Genomic DNA, 27834 nt, shown 5'->3' with positions numbered 1-27834 from the left:
TTGGAACTTTGCTTGGGAGTAATTCAGTAGAAAATTGCTTGAAAGATTGTGTGGGGACAGCTATTGACTATTTAAAACAGAGAATGTGAATCACACTGGAGCTGATGTTGTGACTTGGCAGGTGCTAAGTTGCTGCTTATGTTGTGGGAATACTTTAAGAACTTCTGTCTACATGTGGAGCTGGGTGAGAGGTTTATATTTGTACAGTCATAACAGTCTCATTGCATCATCACTGTGCATCCTGCTAAATAGTTAAATAAATGTGAGAAGTGTGGGGCTTTTGCTTTTTTAGCTTTGTTTATTTTTTTTGTTTTTTGTCAAATAAGTATTTAATATTGTACTCTGATCAATGCTATGTCTTTTCTCTGGAGTGCACAGATTTCAATGTTAATGCCTCAAAGTGAGAACGGCCTCGGCTTGCAAATCCAAATGTATGGAAATCAGTGGGCAAGCATGAGGAGCTGGAAGAAGCTGCCAACTAATCCGTGCCAGCTGAAATGTAAAAATCCTGTTTTGTGTGGGAGAGCAAGGCTGCACAGTTAGCTACAATAACTTACCATCAGCATCTCTGCTTCTCTGTTAAGGTGTAGGTGAAAATTTGGAAATTGGAAGTCTCAGGACTTGGAGCTGATGGTGAATAGTCAAAAACTGAGAAAAGAATGATTGGTATCTTATTTGTGAAAAGGCAGGAAAAAAGAACAGGAGATGATCATATAGTTGTCTGCTAGGTGAGGATTTTTTGACAAAGTTTCAAAAGGTCTGGCTTCCCTGGGAACATATAAAAATCAGAAATCAGGCAGTGTCTTGCCCAGTGAATACTGAATCAGCCCCAATAAAAAATACTAAAATACTAAAAGAGAACTCTGGCATATCCAATAAAAGTAAGAGCTTTTATGGTATAAGAACACCAGCAGAATGGGAGATCAAGGCCATTTGCCATCTAGATTTACATACCCTAATAAAAATATTATACTGCTATGAGGAGAAAGGAAAATTGTGTTGCCAGTATCAGGTATGATTTATATGCAGCTGAAGTTACAGGAATGCCTGACATTAAATCTGTGACAAAACTCTTTTGTGGGATTTTTAAGTAGCTCTAGACATCGTGGAAGGACACAAAGGTATGATGAATAACGTTATAGTTGTCATGGGTATTAAAAAGAAGATATAAAAACCTGAAAGGTCAGTAAACAGAGAACAGAGAATAGGAAGGCCCTAAACAATTTGTCCTTGATGAGCAGGTGACCAGTCTTGTTCCTTGTGTCCTAGGGTTCTTTGGAGTTTCTGCATGTAGTCCAAAGGCGTTTTAAGCAGAGCAGGGAATCACCATAGAAGCAGGTGGATAAATGTCCTCATAATGGAAATTCTGCATTCTACTACCTGTGAACCTGATGCTGCCCTACACTTGCCATCATCTCCTCCCTCTGTGGGGCTGCAGTTTGAAGCTGAATCCCTAATTCTCTTGTCCCACGTCTGGACTTCACACTGCTGTGCTGCTGTAGGATGCAGGGTGTGAGGCATGCCTTTCTATAAACATCCCCACACTCAAATCACCCTGGTTCTGAATTTTCCCTCTGTTTCAAATATTTGTGGCGTGGGAGCTGGGGTGTGATTATCGAAGGAAAACACTTCACATGACAAAGACTTCTGATAAATAACTTACACTTGAATTCTTCGAGAACGGGAGTACAGGAAGAGGAAAAACTTGTAGAAACAGATATAGCAATGGATGAAGTCAGAATGAGGGACAGCAGAGATAGATTGATGGTATTAATAGTGAGATGTATACCTGTGAGTAGGGATGTGAATATAGAGTATTATGGAGGGTGGACAATTATTTAAGCCAAAGGAAAAAGATGACATAATTATAATGAAGCACAGTTAAGTCATGGTAAAAAGTGGCCAACTGATCTGATATGAGAGGAGAGTTTGCATGTACCAGAGAATTCAGTTCCTGGAGCAACCTTGGGAAGGTAACCAAGCAGTGCTAGAATGAAACTGATGTACAAAAGAAATTTAACAAGTTGGATGTTACAGCTGGTAGGAGAGTGGCCATACTGATCAAAACACCCTCTGATGGATCTATTTGTCAGTGTTAGCCTAAGTATATACAAATGGAGTACCTGAAAGGGGCCTCAGTCTTGAATCCACACTGTAACACAACATGGGAGAAGTCCTTGTCCTCGGTACCTGTTCAACACATATCAAAGACCTTCTCTGCCCCCCAGGCTTTGCTGGACCACACCTTTCTTGGCCCCTGGCTCTCCCTGGGCTGAGTCAGCTTGGTCCTACCCAGCACAGGTATTCTTAGGTTGGGAGGTGGGCTGCAAACTGGTAATGTGGATCTGTGCCACTGGACTCAGGGAGCCCCTAGTCTCAGAGCCTTCTGCTTCTCAAAGGCAACAGCAACAGTCAGTTTCCCACCCACAACAGCAAGTCAGCCTGTGTGGGAGCAGAAACCTTGGGCTGAGCAATAAAGGGTAATTAACACTTTGTAGTTAGACAGAGGTCCAATAGTCAATGTGTGGGTTAGAAAGCTAAAGCATACAAAGCCAGAAGAATCACCCACATGAGCTGCAGCTAATGCATTATCTATGGTTTGTAACAACATTAGTTTTGACCAAGAGTCTGATCAATTGTCTGGATTGTGGGGATGGTTAGGTAAAGAAAAAATACATCTGGTTGCAAGGAAATGCTGTAATCTGCTGGTTTTCTCCAGATAAGAGTTGGTTTTGAGCTGTGTGTGGTTCTTGCTACAATTGTGTTGTACAAGTGATGAGTTCCACTTCTGCTGCTGGCATCTAGTAATGAAGCAATTTGAATAAACACATTTTCCATTTCAAAGGAAAACCAAGCTTCTTCTCATCCTTTCTACACTATACAGCATTTTTCTGTGAACTCCACTTCAGAATAGATTTTTTTGGGTAATGCAAATATAAGACTATTTAGGGATGTAGTTGCATATTTCACACTAGTTTGGTCTTATTTTCATAAGATTGTGATTAAAAGATACAAAATGGAATACCCCATGTTTTCAGAAAAGTGTATCTTTTCTGTTTTCTTTTTTTTTTTTTCATTTGCTCAAGATCCTTTTTCTTTTCTTTTTTTGAATGAATATCCAGTTTCCTTTAGAGGTCTTTTGAAGGTTCAGCTAGCATCAATTTTTGTGGCATTATTGAAACATGCACTTGACAGAAATAATCTATTGTGAGTAAGGTGCAAATATTTTTCTCCTTTTATAAGCTTTTTACGGGTTTAATGCTGGAGTATTTTATGCATACATGTATTTTATATATAATTTTTTGACATTTATAACCTCCAAAATAAATTTCATTATGTTTAAAGCTATTGGGTGCAATAAAATAGGGAATTTCTTGTGATGCAAATCAAATGTTTCCATAAAATTTAAGCCAAACCACTATGTGAAACTGGTCATAAATATATTGTAGGTTCTCCACAACATCTGAAATTATCTACAGTATTATTTCTGTTGCAGACCTGAGAACAGAATAAATGATATATACGTTGCCATGGTATGTATCAGCATTTAGCATTGTTGCCTGTCCTCCAAACTCAGCTGTGTTTCTCAGCACCTTCCATACATTTGTGATCGATGAAATTTACTTGACAAGCCCCAAGTAATATGGATGTCACCACTGACATTTTGATGCATTATCACAAATTCTCACTGCCAGAATGAAACGCACTTTGTCTCAACTTTGTGGATGTATGGAGACCTCATAGATTTCTGTTGATGAAGGGAAACACAATCTCTTCATTGGCATGGTCTCTGAAGAGTTGCTATCACTTGCAGAAGAGCAGGGCCACTGAGCAACTGCAGTGTCCATACTTCACCTGCATGAAATTCTGTTTTCTCATCCATAGAAAATGTATCAGAACTACTCTCTCAGATCACTCACAATGTCTTTTTAATAAAGAAATGTCTCCTTGAGTTTGAGTTACACAGAACATAGCTACTACCTGGGAGGGGGGAAGTCAATGAGGAGATCAGCTGGATGTTTTTATGTCCTGCCTGTTGTAATTGCCATCATTGCAACTATGTGGCTTTGAATTTCCAGGATCTGGACATCTAGTCATAACACAAGGCAATTTCAGGCATACTGAGCTGCTCTGCAATTGGTTGCTTATTTCCCTTCAAAAAAGAAAAATGGAAATAATGTTGCACAGCAGCAGCTTTGGCATTAATGTAATAGCATATCCCATCACCTTTGAAGAGGCAATACATATTTTTTATGACAATGGCACAATATTTATTCTCGTATTATTTTCCTGTAACTCCTCACCTAACCATTTTTTTTTTTTCTGTTTGAGTTGTTGACATTGAGCTGACCTTGATGATGGCTTTATTATGTGAGTAATATTTTTCAGCATGATCTTATGCAATGTATAAGATCTCCTCTAACATTAAGAGCTGAAGATGCAACCCTATACCACAAAGCTATCAAATGAATTTGTATTTTGACAGGAAGAGTTAGTAAATGGCTAGCATTTTATAAACCTGTCTTTCTGCAATGAAAATTCTGAATATGCTCAGAAATAATTTTAATATTTCTGTGGCGTCCTGAGTAGTCAAACATTTTCCACTGTAAGACTTTCCTGTGTATGGTAGCTTCTACATTAAATCCTTTTCACCTTGTCTTTGTTACATGTAATATTCCCCTCTCTTAACTCTAGTACATTTGGGGGTTGTAAACAAGATTCATCTTTTTAAAACAATCATTTTATGCATCAAAGGGCTTTTTTGAGCTACCAGCTACACAAAGACAAAATAACCTGTTTCATAGCTAATCATTTGCAGTTTTGAATGTTTTTTTCTTTTTTTTTTTTTCCTGGAAAAGTAATTGAACTTCATAACACAAAGCACTCTGGAAGGTAGTAAAGGAAATAATATAGAGATCTTTTAGGACCATATGCTTTGAGGAAGCATTTTCATAAATGAATTTCTAACCTTGTTAGTGGTGGCCTGTCTTTTGGATATTCCTCCTGCCCCTGTGAATGATTCAAAAGTCAAACCAGGCATATCCAACACATTAACAAGGTAAATTTTAACCTCTTCACTGTGTACACATCTTTCATATCACAACTGAGGTTGATTAGATTAAAGTGATCCCTCTGCAATTTACAGCTGTGCTGCAGTTTTTCTGTGTACCTCATCTGGAACCTTGGGGCTTGTCAGCATGGAGAATTTAGTGCACAAGCTATGGTGTTAACTTACAGATCCATATCTGCTCTTTGCTGATTCAGTGGATGGACCATAAGTGAACATCAAGTGCAGGGAAGAATTACGCTGTGTCTGTGGGAGCAACTTACCTTATAGAACATCATTATTATGGTATCTCCTACAAGAACTTGAAAATGTCAGTGCTCAAAATGTCCTATTGGCTATTATCCCTGACAGGAGTAGAAGTTTGAAGGACCAAATTTGCCAAGGTCAGTTTGTTCATTGTAATTAAGACCATAATTAAATTTTTGGTGAGCTGTGAAACTCTGATAGTCTTAATGAAGACAAGTAGATATATAAAATACTTTATCCTTTATACATGACCATTCTTGGTCATTGTTAAATAATCAATTTCCTTGGCTGTCAAAGGCATGAGATCTCAAGTATACAATATAGAAATATTTCAACAAACTAATTCCTAGCTGTTCTGTAATTATTACTTACTGCAGTATTAATGTGCATAAGGTTCAGCAACATCTTAGAACTTAATTGCTTCAGCATCATGTGGATCTGTCTCTCACTTGATGGTAGGGAAAGAGACATAATGCTTATTGCAAGCCAATATATATTGCATACATCATTAGGTAACGATCCACGTGAGGATTTAGTGGAGAGTTGCTAATATGCTGCAAGTTGCATTCTAATTCACTCTGCAGTAATAAAAAAAAAGTGTTGGGTAGGCAAGCCTCATGTAACATCAGGAGCAGAAAATCCTGAGTGTAAGGTTATATGCATCTTGTATGTAGACTGCAAGAGAATTTAGCACAGACTTTAGCAGAAGGTTTACAATAAAAATATAATTAAGGTGATAATGGAATTTCTAAAACTTGCTTCCCTTCCAGAAGCATACCTTTAGGAAGACACAGAATGGAGTTTTGTTATTTAATATTTTGGGGTTTTATTGCTTATGGTTCCATTAAGACAAAATAGGGAACTTTTCTGTGGAGCACTTACATAGCCTAAGGAAAAGCAAGCATGCAGATAAAAGTGAAATCAGCTGGCAGTGGAGCATAGACAGAGCTGGTGTGCCTTTTGCACCTGAGACTTCATAACAGAAGCAACTATTTATACTTGTCTAAAACTTTTCTAAACCTGAATCATATGATGTTTCCATACTCACTTTTTGACTTTAATAATGGTCTTTAAGAATGAGAAAAAGCTTTCAGGGACAGAAACATGATTTATATACAATTTCCCTGTGTTTCTTCCTAGGACAAGTCTTACAAGGTCAGACACTAATGTGATGTCTTTATTAGTTGAACTGATGTACATGCAGGTAGGAATAAATAGCTTTTTGACAGCTGATTTGGCTTCTTTTATTTATTACTGCAAAATTATGCTGGAGAAGAGCTCATGAGGAAATGAAATAGGCTTTTACTGAAATGTTATTTATTTATCTTCTAATAATTCTTGTAAATAACCATTCTTAGTATTTTTGATGAGTTGTTTGTCTGTCTGAGTGAGCTTCCATAAATCTATCAGGCATATACGGCTGTGTATAAATCTCTCTTGGACTCAGCTGCCCAAGCACAAGACCCTCATCATCAGAGATGAGGGTGGGTAAATAAGGCTGAAGTGAGAGTGGGCAGTGGATCTCATCTAAGTGAAGCTTTGTCATTCCATAATGAGCACTAGCAGACCTTTATCCAAGGTGATGCACTCCTGACTTACTCCTTCCACACCTCCTGTTTGCAGGACACAAACCTGGACCTAGTACGTATCAACAAATCAGCGCCTGCTCTGGCTGTGCCTCCCATGGGCAGGGACAGTTAAGTTCAGGCTCTGTGGGAAACGTGAATTTAAGTGTCCCCTCACAAGAGCTTTTGGTCATTCTCCTACATGTGCAAATGCTTCTGTGCAGCTCTCAGAGCTTTCTTCTGGTCTTCTTGCACTGCACATCAAGGCCTACCAGTACATCTGCTCCATTCTGCTATGCCCCAGCAACTTGTCTAGTAAGTTGTTATGTGACTCAGGATGACACCACCAGCTGTAGCTTTTTCTCACAAACTGTTTTGAAATTATTTATTCAATTAAACAAGTTTGGTGGGTTTTGTCTCACTTATTGTGCTGTTTACCTGTGGAGTAATTTTAAAGCTTGTTTACGACTGTTCTGCTCATTGATATTTTTATTTTTATTCTTGTTCAATTCTGAAATTTAGGAAGAAAATTCCACACAAGTAGTTCTGACTTCCTTAGGGAGATTTTATTAAACATACAAATTTATGATTATCTATTTATGTTACTATAAACCCTAGTCACAGCTAGCTCTAAATGTAGATCTCTTCTTAATTTTTCTTATCAGTCTCTTCCTGTTCCCATTTTTCTTGCAGTAGCATTAATCCTTTGACATGGGCATCATTAGTTTTCAGGACCTGTAAGAACATTTCCTTTATGTCTGTGTACCATGCAACACTAATTCATCCATTGGTCTGATTGTCAGGGTTAATATGTTAGTATGAAAAATGTTTGATGAGAAACATCTGCGTTATTAAAGATTATGAATAAACTGAAATGAGGGCAATTTATCTGATGAAGAATAGCAGTAGACTTGGTGAAACAGCCTTCCATTAGAATGACCTGCAAAGGGGGCAGTGCTGCTCCACTGAACTGAGGACTCCCATGAAAACTTGTCCAGGGTTTTGTTGGATGACTAGGGATTCTGGGTCCAATTCACACAACCTTATACAACAATCTTCCTCAGACTAAGTTTCAGGCACAAAAGCTTCAGATCTAGCAGCTTATCCTGCTACTTGCCTGCCATTTCAATAGGAGGCAGGTAACTTGGGCAGCTCTGTTGATGGAAATCTAGGATCCAGATGCCCTCGGAAAGTCCATGCTGCAGCAACTCAGTGAAGCAACTCACCATTGCATCTCATATTCCCAGTGCATGAAAAAGCTCAAATACATCTACATAATCCTATGTGATCGAAAGACACACTGAGAAGAATATCTCAAATGTGATGTGAAATGTTTAGTTTAAAGACGTACATACCTGCAGAGGTCACATCTCTCTATGTGGCAGCTGGGCAGGCTGGATTCTGTGAGAGCTGTACACAGAATGAACTGTGCAAGGTCCTGGCCTGGCATAACCAAGTACTTGATAAAATTCTTCATTTGGACATCTCTTCTTTCTCATGCACAAAGCAGCCTGTATTGTAAAATAAGAAGGGATAATTGTACCCTTTTATGGAAGATGAACCAAGTACTTAAAAAAAAATTAGGTAGGAAGACATATAAATGCATGTGGAACTGTGCCAGGTGTGACTACTGTTATATCTCTACAAAATAATCTTTAAGATCAGTCAGAACAATTAGCAAGTGAACATTTCATTGAGGATAGCATGATTATATTCCCCACATCATCTTATATCCTTCCCATGGGAGTCAACCTTATATGAACCACCATTAACACCAGGTAGATGGAAGATAATTAAAACATAAGTGTAATTGGTGTTTGCAGGAGCATTCATTGTATCCTGTGAATAGAATACAAGATACATGCTTATGATTTCATTTTATCCTACTGAGTATACATCAAAAGCCTAGATCCCAAAGGTGTAGCATAGGATTAAAAAATTTATAATGTCACTTTATATTTGCCCTCTCCTAACCTTGATGTATTTCTAGTTGTCTGTTATGCTGCACAATAACCTGTTCTTCTCATGGCATATCATTAATCAAGCACAAATTAGACTGGCCTAGAGGATTTTCTCCTTCTTTCCCCCGCACCATTCCCCCCAGGCTCATTATTCTGCATTTCAGCTTCTGAAACATTCTACTTGTATTTAATATGAATCATTGTTGCTGTTGGAAACTGTGGAATGACTGCCTGTGAGCCTTAATCTTTGCTGTCTTAGAACTCTATATTAAAAATGGTCTATTACTTTGTTGGTCAAAATTTCTAGTGGAAGAATTTAACTGACATCAGTAAAATTGTACCAGCATATAATTTCCTTTAATATCAGACTAGCATCAAAGACCCTTACAAAATCAAAGCTAACACAGAGCAGTCTTGTTTCTATCTGTTCTGTATTATTATGCCCATGGAATTTGCAACTGTATTATTGAATATCCATGAAAGTCAGAAGAGGTTCACACGTTGGTTGCAATTAGTTCTTATTTCTAATACAAGAATCACAAAGCAAAACAGAAATATTTTTTGCTGGTTGACTTTTTTGTTGTTGATTCCATGGAACACAGCTATAAATTTGTGTGACTGCAAGTAGGTCATGTCCCATGACAAGATTTCAAATGTCAGACTCAAAGGTCTTGAACTCGATTGGGTTCTCAACAAAAAATAAATTTAGAAAATAAAGAACTTGATTGAGTTATTAGTATCATTAGACCTAGATTATGAATTTTCCCAATCTTTGTGAATTTTCTGATTCCTTTTTCATTGTTAAAAGACAAATATACTCATGGCATTAAAAGCTAGAATAATTTCTTTTTTTTTTTGTTTGAAGAAACTATATAGATTTTATTTCAAAGTTGCTTCATTTATGTATTTTAAAACTGTTCTCATATATTGGCTGCATTCCTTACAATAATTTAGGTAAAAAAAAAAAAAAAATTGAGGTTATCTGACTGTGCACCACCAGTACCCACAAGGTATTTTTTCAGCCATGCTGTAGCAGCTTTTGGAAGCAAGTAGTCTAGATAATATTATCACAAGTAATTGTCTAAGCCCTCAAGAACAACTGATGCAATGAGACAAAGGCTACTGGGCATTGCAAAAATCTTGAGTGAAACTTACTGGTGTGTTTTGAAATTATTTAACCACTATTCATTAAGACCTATTGAACACCATATGGAAATTATGCAAGAATTGAATGTATAGTAAGAAAGTGCCTCTCCTTCCTTGCCTAGGCCTTCTAAAGGGTTCACAGCTATCCATTTCAGCATTCCAGTTGTGGGAGTAATGTCATGTTTCCATGACTGTGGAAGTCATCTCATGTTTCTATAATTGTGTCATAGCTTTCCTGCTCTACCAGGGCTTTCAGCTCCCTCTGTTTGTTGCTTGTGCTGAGTATGTTGGTGTAGGTGCAGGGGTCCAGTTCTTATATCTGAGTCAGGTGCTGAATGCTGAAGCAGATGAGAGGTGAGGAAGGCATAACCCCTCTACACTGTCAGCTGTACTACTAGCATGGTGTATCCAGTCTCTGAGAAACTGGAGGCAAGGAGGCAAGGACATTGGATGATATGGAATATCTCCTGTGAGATGTAAATGAATGACATCCTTGCCTATCCATGCAAAGGTCTGTAACATTCCTGAATATGCTTTAACTGGGAAAACATTTTATCAGCTAGATGGACAGTTCTGTGTAAGAAAGGGACTATTCTATTTAAGCTACCCTGACTGGTATTTAATTTGAAGGGGCACCAGAACCCTAACAGTCTCACTGTGTATTTAGTATCCAAAGAAATTATACAGAGAAGAGATAGTACTAAAACTGCATGTGATCTCACCCCATAAGCTAAATTTTTTATTGGCTAAAATAACCAAAATTTTAAAAGAAGGGGACAAACAGATTTCATAGTAAAAAGAGAGGGGACAAAAATACTTTTAGAAAGCATCTCAGTGATATCAGCTCCCCAGCATGAAAGGAGATAATTAGTATTATTTTTTGCCCTAAGACATGTCCCTTATAGGGCTGATACACTAAAGCCTCAATTTAGAAACCTTTTTCTTAGATATAATTTAATTTTACAATGTATTAGATTTGACTGCTGAGACTTTTACTTGAGTTTATAACCTGATAATTTAGACTTTCCCTTTTGTTTTGCAAGAGTAAACATCCTCTTTTACTTTTGTTGTGCTTGTCTCAGTTTTCAAGTGAGTCCAGACTAATTTAAGTCATTTAACCCTGCTCTTACTTTCAAAAAGACTGCATAGAAAGTGAAACACACAGTGCAGTCTTTTTTGGAGCCTGCAATAAGTGCGGAAAATGCATGAGCTGTTTTTCATAAGGCTGTGAGAGTCAGCTCAGACCCAGCAAAATTCTGGGAGAAATTCTCTTTGGTGAGTTTAATCCAAGGAGCAGGCTTGTCTGAGCAAGATGATCCTTGGCTTCAGGTAGCTCCCAGCTTCCAGCAATCACTGGCATTTGGCTCACATCTTTTAAACTGAATCAGTGGTTTAGCAGGATTCAGGTTGCTGCTGCATGCCAGCTTCGGTTTTCACAGCCCACAGAGCAGGTGGTCCAAGAGCCAATGGAGCTGGGGAACTTTGAAGTGTCTGAGCAGAGCCATATGCTGTTGACCAGCTGGACTCAGATTCATTTCAGCAGGCTGATGAAAGGAAAGACATACTATCTGGTCTCATCTTTCCAAACTGATAGAGCTCATTGCAACTTTTGCAGAAGGGCCTGGATTAACTGTGAGAATGATAGAAAGCCTGTTAAGGAGCTTAGTTTACACTGGAATACACCCATGGCTCCAAACTGCTTTGTTTGCTGGACATTCAGAAAAATAACTTTCTGTAATGGCATAAGTCCTCAAAAAAAGCCCCAAAAAACAGGTGCACCACCAGAAAGTTTTTCTGCCAACCTCCTCCTCATCTCCCACCAAGCAGAGCAGTTTGACCAAGATCAAAAATAGTTTGGAGGCAAGTGGTGATCAAGTTCTTCCACTCTCCTGTCTGAAGAAAGAGATTGAACCATACAGTTGAACAGGTGTCAGTGACTAAGTTTTTACAGACAATCACTACTGTCAGAAAACAGAAGGTGATTTCCCTTAGGGAGAAATATATTAAGAGACATAAATGTACAATGCAGTATAGTTAATGTTCTGAATCATGAATACATACAGGAAAAAAGAAATCTTATTTTTCAATTTGATTCCAATGGAGGAGGAACTCGCTGCTACTGAAAAGCCTGAGGATACATAATCAAGCAAGCAGAATTGCTCCTGAGACAGCATGCTATCAAACACGTTACACATCCAAATTTAATAGTGAATAGTCTTTAGATTGCTTAACAAAACAACCTTGAAATGTGTGAAATTCAAAACTATTCTGAAAAGGCATGTTTGAACAGTGCAGGAGAGATAAGGATCTGGTTTCTACTGCACGAGCATACATCAAAAATGATGATTACACAGTAGGGCACCTTTCTAATAAGGAATCAAGTAGAAAACAATCACTGAGATGTAGCATTTGCCTGAACAAAGCCCTTTAAGCATTGAATTTGCTTAGCAATATTTTGTTGACTTTATTGCAAACATATGTTAGGACTAAGTTATTTTCCCTGAGCTGGAGAAATGACTCTATTATCCCATGAAGCCCTTTCCAGGAGGACTTCCCTTTGATCCTCTGAGGTATTTAGGCAAATGAAGGGAAATATCTGTATGAAATGGTCCTCTTAAGTGACTCTGGGATTGGATCTGATCAGAGAGACACAGGGGTGTTTTGTGTCAGATCATCTGAATCTGGGGTTGTACAGATCACATTTAATTAATACTTCCAGTAAAACAGTTTACCCAGCTTCTGCATATGTAAGAGTGTGTTCTGTACCCATGGAAAAGTAGAAACAGATTTTCACAAGAGGTTATGAGATTGCAGGCCAAGAACTCTTTAGAAAGGAGATTTAAGAAGGGAGAGTAAGGGAGGTTTACCCTGTTTGTAGAAGAATGGATGGATTGCACAGAGTTGTTTCTGAGAAACTACAGTCAGTGACAACTGACATGGACAAGACTAAAGTACTCAACAATCCTTTTGGCCTCTGTTTTCAAAGATTGCCATATATCTCAAGCTTCTGGACCTCAAGGCAGGGGCTAAAGGAAGATCACTCAAATAACCACAATGTACACAATCCATGGGACCTGATGAAATGCATTCCAGGGTCCTGAGGGAAATGCCTCATGTGGTTACCAAGACGGCTTCTAGCACATTTGAAAAGTCATACAAATCAGGCAAAGTCCTCAGGGACTGGAAAAAGGAAAACTTCTAAAAACAGTAAAAAGGATGATGCTGGCAACTACAGACCTGTCAACTTAAACCTTGTGCCCAGTAATATCACTGATCCTCTTGGAAGACATGTCAAATCTTATAGAAGACAGGCAGGTGATAAGAGACAACCAACATGACTTCCCCAAGGGCAAATTGTATCCCACTTAACTAGTTGTCTTCTATGATGGAGTGACAAGGGAACATCAGCAAACAAGGGAAGAGCTACTGATATGATCTACCTGAAATTCTGTAAGATCTTTGATACTTTACCACACAATATTCTAAGCTAGAAAAATATGGATTTGATGGACAGAAAACAAATTGTCTGGATGAAAGTGTCTGAAAAACTATGGTCAATGACTTGATGTCCAACTGGAAATCAGTAAACAACAGTGTCCCTCAAGTGTCCATCCTGAGACCTGTACTATCAGGTCTCATCAATTACACAGTCAGTGGAGGTGAGGGCACATTTAATAATTTTGCAAATGACACCAAGCTGAGTGGTAAAGTTTATGTACTAAAGGGAAGGGATGCCATCCACAGGGAGCTTTGCAGATTTGAGGAGCAGGCTCATGCAAACTTAGTGAAGTTTACCAAGGCCAATGTGTAAGGTGCTGCACCTGGGTTGGCACAAACCCAACACCAAATAAGATTGACAGGCAAATGATAGAGAGCAACCTGTTGAGAAAGACTATGAAACAATAACTGATGAAAAGTAAGATGTGAGGCAGCAATGTGTGCTTGCAGCACAGAGAGCCAGCTGCATCCTGGGCTATACCAAAAGCCATGTGGCCAGCAGGTCAACAGAGGTAGTTGTGCCACTCCACTCCTGGAGCTTTGGGATCCCCGGTACAAGAAGGATGTAGAGCTGTTCGAGGGAGTCCAAAGGAGTGTTTCAAGAATGATCAGAGGGCTGGAGCGCTTCTCCTGTGAAGACAGGCTGAGAGCATTGGCATTGTTCAGTGTGAAGAAGAGCACGTTCTGGGAACACCTGGGTGTGGACTTTATACATAAAGAGGCTTGTAAGAAAGGCAGTAAGAGACCCTTCATCAGGTAATAGTGAAAGGACAAGGGGTAACCGCTTTGAACTGAAAGAGGATGGATTTTTTTTTTTTTTTGGACAAAAGGAAGGAATTGTTTATTATGAAGTGTGAGACACTCAAGCAGGTTGCACAGAGAAATCATGGATGCCCCACCCCTGAAAGTGTTCAGGTTGCATGGGAATCTGGGCAATGTCATCTAGTAAAAGGTATTCCTGACCATAAGTCCCTCCAACCCAAACTGTTCTATTATTCTAAGACTCTAAATCCTGAGAGACAAAAAAAATAGGCCACTTAAGTCTGTTCAAGTTAAACAGCGATATCTGCAAATGTCAGAGAAAAAAGTGATTGTGAATTTTTTTGAAATTAAAAAGTGCAGGGATTTTGTAATAGTTCAGACATAGTTTACACAGATCTGAGTGTTCTGACTGCTAATTTTCTGCCATTGTGTCTGCTGAGAACAATAAATAGTTTGTAATGAGTAAAACAGCCTAAAATATAGGAGCACATTACAAAAAAACACCTCTCTTATTCCTATGATCTAACCTTCTGGAAGAGAGTTACTGGTGACTTCAGTAAGTGCCAAAAAACAACCAACATCTGTTTATTTATTATTTTAATCTTCCATATAGCACACTATGGGCAAAAAATGCTAAAGAAAACGTTAAAATATTTTAGGGTCTTTAGGGTGTGTGGTGACTGAACTGTGATCAAATATGGGAATATTTGTGTCTGGTAAACCCTCAATACATATTGCTAATTGGCTATTTAGAGTTCCAGGTCAAGAGAATTTTAGCATTTATAAAAAAATAAATAGAACAGGAGAGTTCAATTTGCCTCTATCTGTCTTGGACTAGAGATAAATCTGAAAGAAATCACAGGCACAGTTATTTCAGTGGAGACTCAACACATCTTGTATCTTGGATCAAATAAATTACAAACCCTTTTCTCACCTTCTGCTGAATAAAACATGCATGACTCTTTCTAGGAGCTTAGAATGAACTGGGGACTGAGCCATGGGGTGCAGGATGTGTAAAATTTAAAATCAAACAACAGTACAGCAAAGGAAGTTAGCATCATCCCCACTCCTTCTTTTCTCAAAATTATAATGTAGAAAAATTATATGATTGACACTTTTTAGAGGTACAAAAGATAAAACATTTTTTCCCTAAGTCAGAATAGGGAAAGAAATACATTTCAAAGACATCATCCTTCAAGGGATGCAAGAATTTAGCACCTTCTACCATGATCTTTTACTTTCATTTTCCTTTCCTCCCAGAACATAATTGTATACCCTCAAGGTGAGGAAAATAGGTAAAGAAAGTTATCCAGGGTCAATTACTTGCAGCAGGACTCATCTGTCTGAAATCCTATGTCTATATTTGAGTAACCTAACCTTGGTTCCCCTTCGAGAAAATGAAGGGATATTTTAAAGTATATTAGAATTTAAGACAGGTTAGATGGATTGCATAGGAAATTGCCACTTTCTTTCTACTGACTTTGAAGGGAGTCTAGCTCATATGTAGACATAGTTAAGTCAAATGAGTGCCACTCTCGATGTCTCCTTTCTTGCCAGCCCTCCAACAGAGAGCTGCCATAATCCTATAGAAGAGATTTGCAAAACCGGGGAAAGCCAGAATGAAAGTGTAAATTATGCCCTTCAGAGGTAGCTGCACAGCAGGTATTTTAAAAGAAAATACCACAACTTGAATTAATTCTATTAAATCAATATTTCATAAAGTAAAAAAAAAAAAAAATAGGCAATAAGAGCCCTCCCCCCCCCTCCAGAAATGAAAGGCATTGAAAGAATCAACAGCCCTACTGAGAAGTGGTAGGCTCATTTCTAAATTTGCATTAACATGATTAACAACTGAAACAAACTCTAAGGGCAGTGATTGGTTCACGCTACCTTCAAAATTAGACTTCACTTGTTTCTGGAAGATTTTGTAGACAGTGCTTTGTATCCAGTGAGACTGATCTAATGGTCCTCTCTAGCCTAAGAATCAATGAACCCATTAAGAACTTGGACAGCACATTAGAGTTAAGACATTATCTTGCAATCAGACAATATTACGTTTTCTGTACTCCACATTCACATACTGCCCTCTTATTCCCTGCCTCTAATTTCAGGTTATCTTCTTGATGAACCAGACCACTTTTCCTGCTGTGTTAACTCACATAACAGCTCAGTACCAGTGGGAGCAATTGCATGTCATGTGCTTCAGCTGGTATTAACCAAAAGGTGAGTGTGAGTGATAGTGAATCTGCAAGTAGTTGGAGAACCTAATATTCCCCGCTGTCTCTGTGAACACACCAAAACTCAGGGTTTTTGTTTTGTTTTGTTTTGTTTTGTTTTGTTTTGTGTTGTGTTGTTTGATTGATTGTTTTTTGTTGTTGTTGTTGTTTTGGTGTTTTTTTTTTCTTAAAATTGAAGAAAGTTGTTAGGTTTTGTTGTTCACTGCAGTGGAACAAGAAATTTTTTTTTTTAGGGAAACTGAAATGATTACGCAAAGACTGCCCACAATTGGTAGTATCATCCTGACCATCCAGACCTCTGCTTGTCATGCCCTTCACATTTTTTCATGACAATTTTCATGTAAAATTTCTCTTCTGCAAGGCAGAAGAGAATTCTGCCTAATTCTGCTTCCGATCCCTGCTGAATCCTCCTTTCTCAGTGGAACTGTAGAGCAGTGAGTCAAAGGCATTAACTGAAATGTTCTCTGTGGCCACAGAATTGTGCAGGAGGGCTACTCTGTGCCAGTTGCCCTCCCTGAGAAGTCATGTACATCATATAGTCCTGTAATTATTATTGTGTACTTATTTTCTCACAGCCTTTCACCTCTTTCTCTACACAATCCTACTAATTGTAAATAAGGGTGTCTTGTGGAGAATTTGCACATGTATGAAGTTTTTCCTCTGTCATACTTTAAACAAGGAGAAGGAGTATAAATGAGAAGAAGGTCTGAAACTAAAAATCTTAAGGGGAAAATTAAATACTGGGTTCTTGAATCTCATTAAACTCAGGGGACATCCTGTTGCTATGGAGAGTTATTTGAATCATGCAAACTTGAGTGCATACACATGGTCAGCTGGAGAGCTCCCCAGGCTCCATTGACTTAGCTGCTTCATCCATATGGAGATACCTGCACCGTGGACATCTAATTTGAATTCCTTGCTTATTTTCAGTTGTCATTTTCATTGTATTCTTCACACAATAGCCTCGGCTTCAACAGAAGGCTTGGAAAGTGCCTTCTTTCAGTTTAATCTTGGTGACAGACATCCCTGGTGGCAGCTGCCCAAATTAAGGATGCTGATAGATTCAAGATTTTCACTTTAAGGATAAGTACTCAGACCACTGTTTGTAATAAATAAAGGAGCTATAAAACTAATATCTTTTCTTTGAAAGAAAACTTCTTCTTTTTGATGCTGTGATTCTGCTGATCTGTATTAGGTGCATGAATGTCTATTCAGTAGGGTCTTCATTTGACAGATAAATGGAAAAGCTCTTTTTGGGATCTTCTTACTCTTACTTTTGCCATCTGAAGACACATTCTGTACTTATCTTAAGCACCTAGTATGTAGAGATGGGTATTAAACCTATTTTGGCATGTCAGATATAAAGTCAATTTAGCCTGATTTTGCACGAGATGCTAACTCACTACGAGGATCCAGGAACTATTCTCATTTTTAGTTTGTCACCATTAGTGTTTCATTTTCATGTCCCTCTTTTCTGACACTGTTATGAGTCTTCCCAAAGTCTGATGCAGTATTGTATTATCTGACTCTTAGCACATTCTGTAGTGAACTGTTATAATGTCAAGTTTCATGATTTTTTACCTGTGTTTTACATGTTTTTGGACACCAGCCACAGAATCATAGAATGGTTGTGGTTGGAAGGGACCTCTGGAGGCCATCTTATCCAATCCCCCTCCTCAAGCAGAGACACCCAAATCCAGTTGTTCAGGACCATTTCCAAACAGTTTTTTAATGTCTTGAAGGAAGGAGACCTGCACAGTAAATAAATGTTTCCTGATGTTCAGAGACAACCTGCCATGTTTCAGTTTGTGCATGTTGCCTCTGGTTCTGCCATGGCACACCAATCTGAAAAGGCTTACTCTGTTCCCTCTGCACCTTACTTTTAGGTATTAGGTTAGCTGGAAAGTTCCAGCTCTTTGTTTCTAGAATTCATTGAAATGGCATTTGTCAACCTTTTTTTCAACTTTAGTTTACTTTATTTCAGTTCATTTCTTTGCTGAATAGTAAACCAGTGTTGGAAAATGTTTGTAAATGTAAATGGCAAAAAGCACATCATTTAATGCAAAAAATATTAATAGAGAATTACTTTAGAAATCAACTCAGATTTTAGGGCAAAATTGTAAACCATGAGAATAGAGCCTGAATGGTTTAGTCACAGCCTCAAAAGCTTCTTCTGTAGCTATAACTTTTTCAAAATTCAGTTATTGTTCTTTGGACAGAGTTATGTTTGTGTATATGGTCTTCCATTGTCTTGCCAGATCCCAGTCCAAACAATTGAATTTGCATACATCAAATTTTCTGTGATGTTTCACATTGTTGTCTGTTTCCCTCTCAAAGCCTTTCATAAAAATAAGAAAATTACAAAATCTTGTTATGGTGCTAATGAAGTCAGTCTAACAGCTCTATTTCAATGATGAAGTAATCATCTTTTCTGATAGGTATAGATACAAACATATAGATTTACCAACACATTTTGTATACTTTACTTGTGAAAGGCATGAACAGGATGGTCAAAACTGGTGAATACTTATCTGCTTCCTGATCTATAAGGCAAGTGCTGCCCTCCTATTTCTATCTCCACATTTTACCTACTGATTCATTTCTTCGAGATTTACTTTAATAGTCAACACTATGTCAAGTGTGACAAACAGGCAATACGAGTGAAAAAAATAATAGCTAATATTAATAATTATTTTATTATAGTTTATTGTAACATTTTAAAGTTAAGTCTTATCATTTTGGCACATATTATTTCATATTCTTCTTCTACTGCCTGCTCTGTTCCTTGTATCTCCTAAAGGCAGTTACAGCTTTTCTCATTGGTGATATAAATTGTTGCAAAATAAATATAAATTAGGAGTTCTGAAAATGGGAAATCTCTCTGAGCATGGAAGGACTCAAATAATCATCATTAGTAGAATCATATAGAGTTTGATCCTTTTTCCATGGAAGTAAATTGGGATATAATCTAAATGATTTCTTAGACATGTGTCAAGTATAATTTTTTATTTTCATAGCACAGTGAAGCAAAATGTATTAAATTGCTTTCCTCATGTGTTAATTAATTTGTTTTTCCTAACCAAATACTTCAAAGGAAATTAACAAAATTAATATCCCCACAGAGTAACATGTTTCTCACTCATTGTTTCAAAGAGCTATCTGCCTCCTTCCCTCTGGTTTTGCCCGTATCCCAAAAACATCTTCAGTCAGTGTGGATAGATTGCCCTGAGTGCAATGCAGTGACTCAATCCCACACAGACAGCTGCGAAACACCCTTGAGACTTTCTCCAGAGGACTTCTAGACGTGAGTGGTCTAACTCTGCTGTTATGATTTGTCCCTGGAAATGTCTTATTTGAAAGTTCACTGAGTTGGCAAAGACATTTGTGTCTTCATTAGATTTCATCTGAGGCTGGAAGTGTGGTACATTTGCTATTGTGCTGCAAGTTTAAGGAAGACAGGACTCCATCTCTTGGAAGCATAATGATGAATCAGACAGGACTTTAAAATTGCTTCTGTGACAAGGGAGAAAATAAGCAGGGAGAGGAAAAAAAAACTTTTTCATGCCCAAAGCAGTATGCCAAAAAAGGCCCCTAAATCAAAACAAGGTTTTTCTAGAAAATAGTTTTCCTTACATCTTCACAGTCAAAGGAAGAGAATTGGAAATCAATGATCCATGAAAATATATATTTTTAGAAACATTTTAAACTACAGGAAGACAGAATTCTGTTGAGATCTAAAATGTACAGTGGCTTATTTGCAACAGGATGAAACATATTCCTTTCATCTTCCCATTTTGAAACAATGACGTGTAGGGGTTTTTATACTTAATTTTAAAGATAATTTGAGCTTATTTTTTGTAATGTAAAAAGTTAAGATACACTGAGATTAGATCAGTCTAGCCCTCCATTATTTTATTGGTTAAAATTCTGTACTGAAGGATTTTTCTTGTGGTGATTGGGTTTTTCTTCCCTAGTGATTGCGTTTTCCTTGCAATAAAACAATATAAGGGATCATTTCCTGAACAGCTGGAGTACATCTCAGCACATATTTTATCCCAGCCATCCAAGAAGTACAAGCAATTCAGATTCTGAAAATGTACATTGATGCCTGTCAAACTCAACATCTCTTAAGTAAAAAATAATGTGTTGACTCAGGTTTTTGATTATGAACTGATAAGACTCACCAGAAGGGGTGACGCTCTCTATGAAACATGAAGTTTACCACTGAAGGGAACTCAGATCTTCATCAAAGACCGAGGCAATCAGAAAGCTGTTGGTTATTTTATTAAAGCACAGCAACTTCTCATTGCATGATATATTCTTAGTATCACCCCGTGAGAATTCTCTGGAACTATATGAGCACCAGTGACTATCTTTGCTTCAACTCTTTATCCTCCTTCCTTTGCAGTTTTTCATAACACAAGCCATCCATTATCCCTCAGGGCATCTTTCTCCTCTACCAGAACCAAGGATAGCATAAAGGCATTCCAGCTCCTAAAGAAAACGATTCCGATGACTCCAGCCGTACAAATGCTCAGGGCTGGCTCACAGGGGGCACTGCTGTTTGCAGGCTGTGCTTGGCAAATCCCTGCCGTGGCTGGCAGGGAGCAGAGGCAGCCGGGCAGAAGGGCCAGCACGGAGCCGCTTGAAGCGGGCTCTGAGCGGCGTTGTGCTCTGTCTCATGTGGCTTTACCACTTTGATCTCTGAGAGCTCAGATCCCTACACCACACCTTACTGCTTTTAGGCAAGCCCTTGCAAGCCAAGAAAGTGCCCTAATTAACAACCAATGAACAATCACTACTAGAAAGAAGTTGGCTAATTCAAATATCAAGCCAAGATTTAACAGGAGTCCTGGGCAATATGTAATATTTAATTAAAAAGTCTGTATCTTATTTTCTGCCATTGTCTGCAATACCCTGTAAACACGTGGCCACATTCTACTTTTTAAGAGTAAGTAGTTATGGCAAAGGTTTATTTTTGAATTTAGCTTCAGTACTGCAAAAATTGGGATCATGAAAGTTGTTCTGTTGCTGTGTTTCATAGCTTATCTTAATTATAAAATTGTATTAACAGCATCTTGGGTATAGATGAATTTTTAATTCTCTTTTCTCCTTTTCAGGAAAATACATACTGCTACATATGATTATTACCTTTCTGCAGAGATATTGGTGCTTCTTCCTGTCTACTACAAAAATGTTACCTGGTAGCACTCAACTCTTTCATTTCACATTTCATGAGCTCTTCACAGTCATTTGCATGGACAGGTAATATATAAAAATTTTACTTTCCCAGACAGCCTTCTAAATGAGGAGTTCCTAGTTTATTACTAAACTTATCTCCTGCATGCATGATCTTCCACCCCATTCCTACAGTTCCCAGGGAATCACACATAACTTACTCTATCTCCTCATATGCATGAATGTACCCCAACCTTATGTTAGTAGTTTCTATTAGGATACTCCAGTGTTTTTGGTCCACTTCATTAATAACTCTAAATAAATTCAAACACAAAGTTGATATTTGAGTGTCTGTGCTTACAAGAGCCTTCTAGTCTCATACTTTCTCTGCCAAGACAACCCGTTCTTGCTGTCAGCATTCCTAATCAATTTAGATGTCTTAACAATTCCCTTCTTCTCATGTTGATATATGTTCTATTAAAGTCTCTGTTCAAAATGATCACCATAATAAAACACACTCAGGTATTTGACTCTAATCAGATATGTAAGACATTACACAGAACAGGTAATTCAAGAGCAGCAACCCCTCTTTTTAAAAAAAACATTTCAAAGGTTTTAGAAACATGAGTGGAAATTATTATTATTTATTTTCAGATCTCTTTGTCTAGGGAAATGAGTGTACTAGCTACCAAGAAAGCAATTACCAAGACTTCTAAGGGAGAGAAAAATTAAAAGAATAAATATAAAACACCAAAATGATCCAAACATACTTCCAATACAAGATTGTCTCAGTTTTAACTCCCGGTGTCCTGGAATTTCACACATCATTCTCGCTTGTCTTGAGAACCTTCTCTTGCTGAGTCTCATTGACTGCATTTATGCATTTGTTATTTGTGTTCTGTTTGGAATGGTTATGAAGTATAAGCCATGGTTATGTTTTTGAGGTATCTATCTGAAGGTTAGTTCCCACAATATACACCAGGCTATTTGATAATTACAAGGAACCAAATGAAAGCCCGGGCTGTAAAATGTATAATGGTTTGTCTTTAGTGTAAAAAGGTTGTATAAAGTCTGTTAGTAGAGTAGCTGAAAAACAACAAAGCAAAACCAAGCAAAAAGTAAAAAAAACCCCTTCATAATAGGGTAGTACAATATATGTTAAAAAACAACGAAAAGCCCCCCAAACCTTAAACAAGGTGAACAAGGAAAAATCCCAGATATTTTCAGGTGAAGAGACCTTGCGGTGTTGCTCAAATCTAGCTCTGCTTGTTACAATTATTTAAAAATTAACATTTCAGAACCCTGTGACCCAGTAATGCTGTTGATGAAAGAACATGTATTAACCAGCAGAATAATCCAGTGCAAGCATGCTACAAAGAATGTGTAGATGAGCTGTTTTTACAAAGAATCAAGAGAAAATTATACTGATATTTTCATTTATCTAATTCTTACCAAGTGATAGGTGTGGTCTGTATAAACATTGCCAGTTTTGATTTATCAAAATATTTGCATAATATTAATAATACCGTTAATTAGATTTTTTTTAACTTAATATAAACATCCTATATTTCCTATAGTATTTTAAACTTGCCTGCCACTGTTTTAGAGAGATGCATCTCTCTAAAATGAGGTTTAACTGACCTCTCTCTTTCTAACCCTGAAGAGCTCTGAAGACTGGGAAAATTTGGTATTTAAAGCTGCATTATCTGGTACATACTAATCTTGTATTATCAGGGATGAATCTTTAGGAACAAAGCAGAAATTTCACATTCAGAAAGAGAGAAGTCATTTCACTGAAAGGCTGAAGCATTTAAAAAGTAATAAATTATTTTAATAACTACCTAATGGTAGACATTACAGAGTGCTCTCTAATTATTAATCCACTATAGACATATTCACTGCTCTGAGAAAGAAAGACGTTTTGGTGCATAACTTCCTCCAGTTTGATAAGGTCATAGTTCTTCATTATTTCTGATTTGAGATTTGGCATTGAAGAAGTTGTCTCATGTATTTTCTGCCTTCTTCTGCTTGGATATTTCAGATTATGTTTATCTTCCCCTTGCTTCACTGTGCAGTAAGTCAGATGCTGATATCAGATATTAATTTTTCAGGTCTGTCACTCCTCGAACCTCTGGTACATCAAGAATTCCCTTTTTCTTTCTTATTTGTAATTTCCTTTCATTCTAGGCTATTCCAAGACTCAGCCCTTTGTCTTTACCTTTTGTCTTTACCTATTTCTGCAACATATATTCAAACTTTTAAAAGATATAACATTCCTTACAAAAAATTCTTTCTTCAAGATTCGTGTTAAGGTCAATAAATCTATAATGTCTCTCCTAATTCTTAATGCAAAACATAAACAGAATTCATGTCTGAGCTTTGTCTCTGTTATGAAAGGTTTCAATAAATATATCTTAATGCTGTATAGCACTCAAATGGAGAACAGCAGTTGAGAAAATCAAGTTTTTTCCTATTTATTTTGCTAGTGCCCAAGCCTCCCCATCTCCTTTTTTATGACAATATTTTCTCTCTCTCTCCCAGAGGAAGCTGCAACCATCACACAAGAAAACAAGGAAATAAAATACCGACAATGTTTTGTGAACCGTCTTAAAAGCCATGTGTGGTGGGAGGAGTGTGTCAAATTGTTGTTATTTTCCTTTTTTTGCTGTAAAGGGTTTTTTACTGCTTGTCTTGTCTCGTTTTCTTTGTGAGTTGCTCAAGACCATCTGTCTCCTTGTACTAGAAATCAGTATGGATTTTACTGCCTGTGCATTATTGTGCATATATATTTAATAGAATCACAGATTTAAAGATTAGTCTGAGTTTGAAAGGGACCCAGAAAGAGCACTAAGTTTATTAGCAATATATCAAAAATCTTGACTTCAGATATTCCAGAGGTGCACCATGAAGCTTTCCCTTCTGCTTAATGATGCAGAAAATTTTCCTCTTTGGACTGAAGAAACTCTCAAGAAGTTGAAAGTTTTGCTGTGAAGGCTCAATCTTTGCATTTAACACAAGTCTCAATCTCATAAAACAGAAATCTCATCCTGCACAATCTACCCACTGCTCAGCCTGGGAACTCAACTGTCTTTATGAAGAATTTAGAATGAAGAATTCTGATACTATTACAATTTTATCCTCTTTGTCCAGGAAAATGTCACAGTAAGACTTTAACTACAACTCTTCATACTTATTCCCTATTTAACATCTAATGCCTCCTTCATACATTATATACACATAACAGTTCATCAATACATTTTTGTTTGGCTGTTGGGGGAAACTCTTTGTGGGGGGAAAAAAAGAGGTAAGTGCTCAGCTTTATTCAGATTTAGAGGAAACAACTCTTTTTTATGTGGTAGGTGTTGCTGAAATGGTCTTAGCATGAGGAATCCAGGTTGCAGTGACCTAATTCACAAAGAAATAAGTCTCTAAATGTAGTCCAGCTCAGAATAGACTTTTTTGGACTTTTAACCTATTTTTTAGAATTTAATAATTTTTAAAATTTAATCTTATTTTTATTTTGAAACTTCTGCACCATTCCCCCACAAAACTTTCCTTCTCTGTATTAAAGTTTAGTTCTGTTACTAACTGCCACTTTCTATGCAAAATATTGTTTCTCCCTCATCAAATTATAGTTCTTCCTCCTGTTATTGCAATTTCACCCAATTTTCCCACAGGATCATTCTTTACCCTGGAGTTTCTCCTCAGCTATATTTCTGTAAATATGGTCATCCGTTTAGTCATTTATTAAAGCTCCATTAAAAGACACTCTGCATGCCTTAATTTTCTCCTAGGTTTTCTTGCACAAAGAAGCACCCATTTTACCCCCCCCCCCTTCAATATAAGTAATGCTTCATAAAAAAATAAATAGAATCCAAAGTTCCTTAAAATAAATAACTCATAGTAGGAAAATTTAGGAGTTGCTGACTCATTTCACAAGTGTTATCTGGCCTTCAAGCAGAAATGTTGTCATCTGTTCTGCTGGGCTTTTGGCAAAGTTGCAAACTAATTCCATGTAGATTACGAGTAGGCTAAGAAATACATGAGATCTAGTACAGTAGGCTCAAATTTGCAAATTCAGCCTGAGGTTTAGAAGATTTCTTGCAAAGGATCTTTGTACTCGAAGAGACGAGCAAGTTTCTTGCTGCGTTGGGCCTGGGGTCCTCAACAGGACAAGAGCAGTTTGTTGGTTGCAGTAAAGTTGTTTATGGCTGGAATACATCAAAGGCTAAGAGTTTAAGGTGTTAAAGTCCATGCTGAGGAGCGGGGAGGAAAAAAACCTCCTCTACCTCCTCCACATCCTCTTCACAAGGTTTTCCCTCACTAGCCAACCCACCCCTTTTATCACTATCACCTTAATTACTCACAGCTGTGACCCATTAAGTGCAAGGCTGTTCCTCTTCTATGGTAATTAGTACACCTGTAACTTATCAGGGGCCAGGTCCTGTGTTAAGGTAATTAGATCTCAACGAGTGTTTTCTGGATTTCTTCATTTAAACAATTTTGTAGCCAGTTTCCATCAATAAGGGGCAACTGTGGAAAAGTTTTTTATATTTAGGAAAGCTTTTCTTAATTATATCTTACCCTTTATCCAAAGAAAAGGAAACTTAAGTATTTAATAGGGCTATTCCTTTTGCAGACTAAACACTGGAATATTTTAAAAAGTCTTGGTTCTCTTTTCTTTGAATAAACAGATCTTAAGAGGAAAAAGGACAAGCCAGAGTAGAGCTAGAAATTATTTGAGATGAGGAAGAAAAAAATTAATAGTGGGCTTTACAAATTTGAAGACTTTCTTGATATTCCTCCATTCTTTTTAAATGCTTTTCTATTGCTACCAGGGATAGTGGGAAACAGCCAGCAAATATCAATATTTAAAAAATCACAATATTGGTGAGGTTTTTAATTTCAGGAGATGTCTGCTGGGGAACTGATCCCAGGCACTGTCACAAACATGGAGAGATCTGTCTGCTTGTGCAAGTACAGAACTGTGCCTTACCCTTAGCTAACAGAGCTCCTCAACTTACCTGGCTCCCAGCCCTGTAATGCATCCTTCATGTATGAAACCCTCTGCTATGGAGGTGTGTAGGACTCCCATCTTTACAAGTATCTCTCCAAGCATGGAATGCCTCTGCCCATGAGAAAACTTCTGGTGCCATTAAATCAACATCTGTGTTGCAGGCCAGCAATTGCTGTTCTGTGCAGAGCTCAGCTTGCCCATGGATGGTTAGTTAGGAAACGCTGACATTGGGAAGAGTGGGCAGTGTTTGTACAGAGTGCTGTTATCTTGGTGAAGAGCAACAAGATATTAGCATTTCTACAGATTGAGAATAAAGCCTCTTCATTGCAAAATGATTCAGAGTGTGTTTGCCTTTGAACTGAATCAAGGAAATTGCTGAAATATAGAAAATCCTGCCTTTCTCCAGACATTTTTCACCCATATCAGTCACTGACTTAGGTTCATTAAAGGAGTCTCAAAGAGCCCCACAGGCAAAAGCAAAGATATCTGTCTCGCTCAGGGGCTGGAAAAGATGGAAGAGGAATAACATAGATATCATGGTAGGAATACCTAATGCTAAATATCACCCATGAATTTTGGCCCTGACCATGTATATTTTACCGGTAAAACCAATAATTTTTATCTGGCATTTTACCTGCATGCTCAGAGGTTGAGGTTATTGGCCTGCTCAGCTACATGAGCTCGCTCCCTGGTGTGTCAGAGCCTGGCAAGGAGCATGCCAAGACTGCAAGCCACAGACCAGCCCCAAACTGCAGCAACACTCTCTCTCTGCTACAGACCCTGCTGTGCAGCTGGAGCAGCCACAGCTACAGGAGTGCTGCTTCAGACACAAGGTGGAGAGCATATGTCAGAGTGCAAAAGGCTATTAGACAGTCTCAGCAGAACATGAAACACAGAGAGAGCAGTCCAAAGTCCTGCCACATATCAACAGATAGAGTTTCAGGCTAGATCACAAACAGCAAATAACAGATTTTCTTTCTTTTTCAGCATTTCTATACATGTTTTTTCCAAACATTCATGCATTACCCTGACATTATCAAAAGCAAACACTCACTGAAGATGAGCATTTTATTTATACTGTAAGCACCCCTAAGTTTTCATAAGTACATTTAATAGCCATCAGAAAATCCACAGCATTCTAAGACTAATTTTTACA

Source organism: Lonchura striata, chromosome 1, assembly GCF_050655825.1.
Source record: "Lonchura striata isolate lonStrDom1 chromosome 1, ASM5065582v1, whole genome shotgun sequence".
NCBI lineage: Eukaryota > Metazoa > Chordata > Aves > Passeriformes > Estrildidae > Lonchura > Lonchura striata.
Note: the sequence above shows the minus strand (reverse complement) of the source record.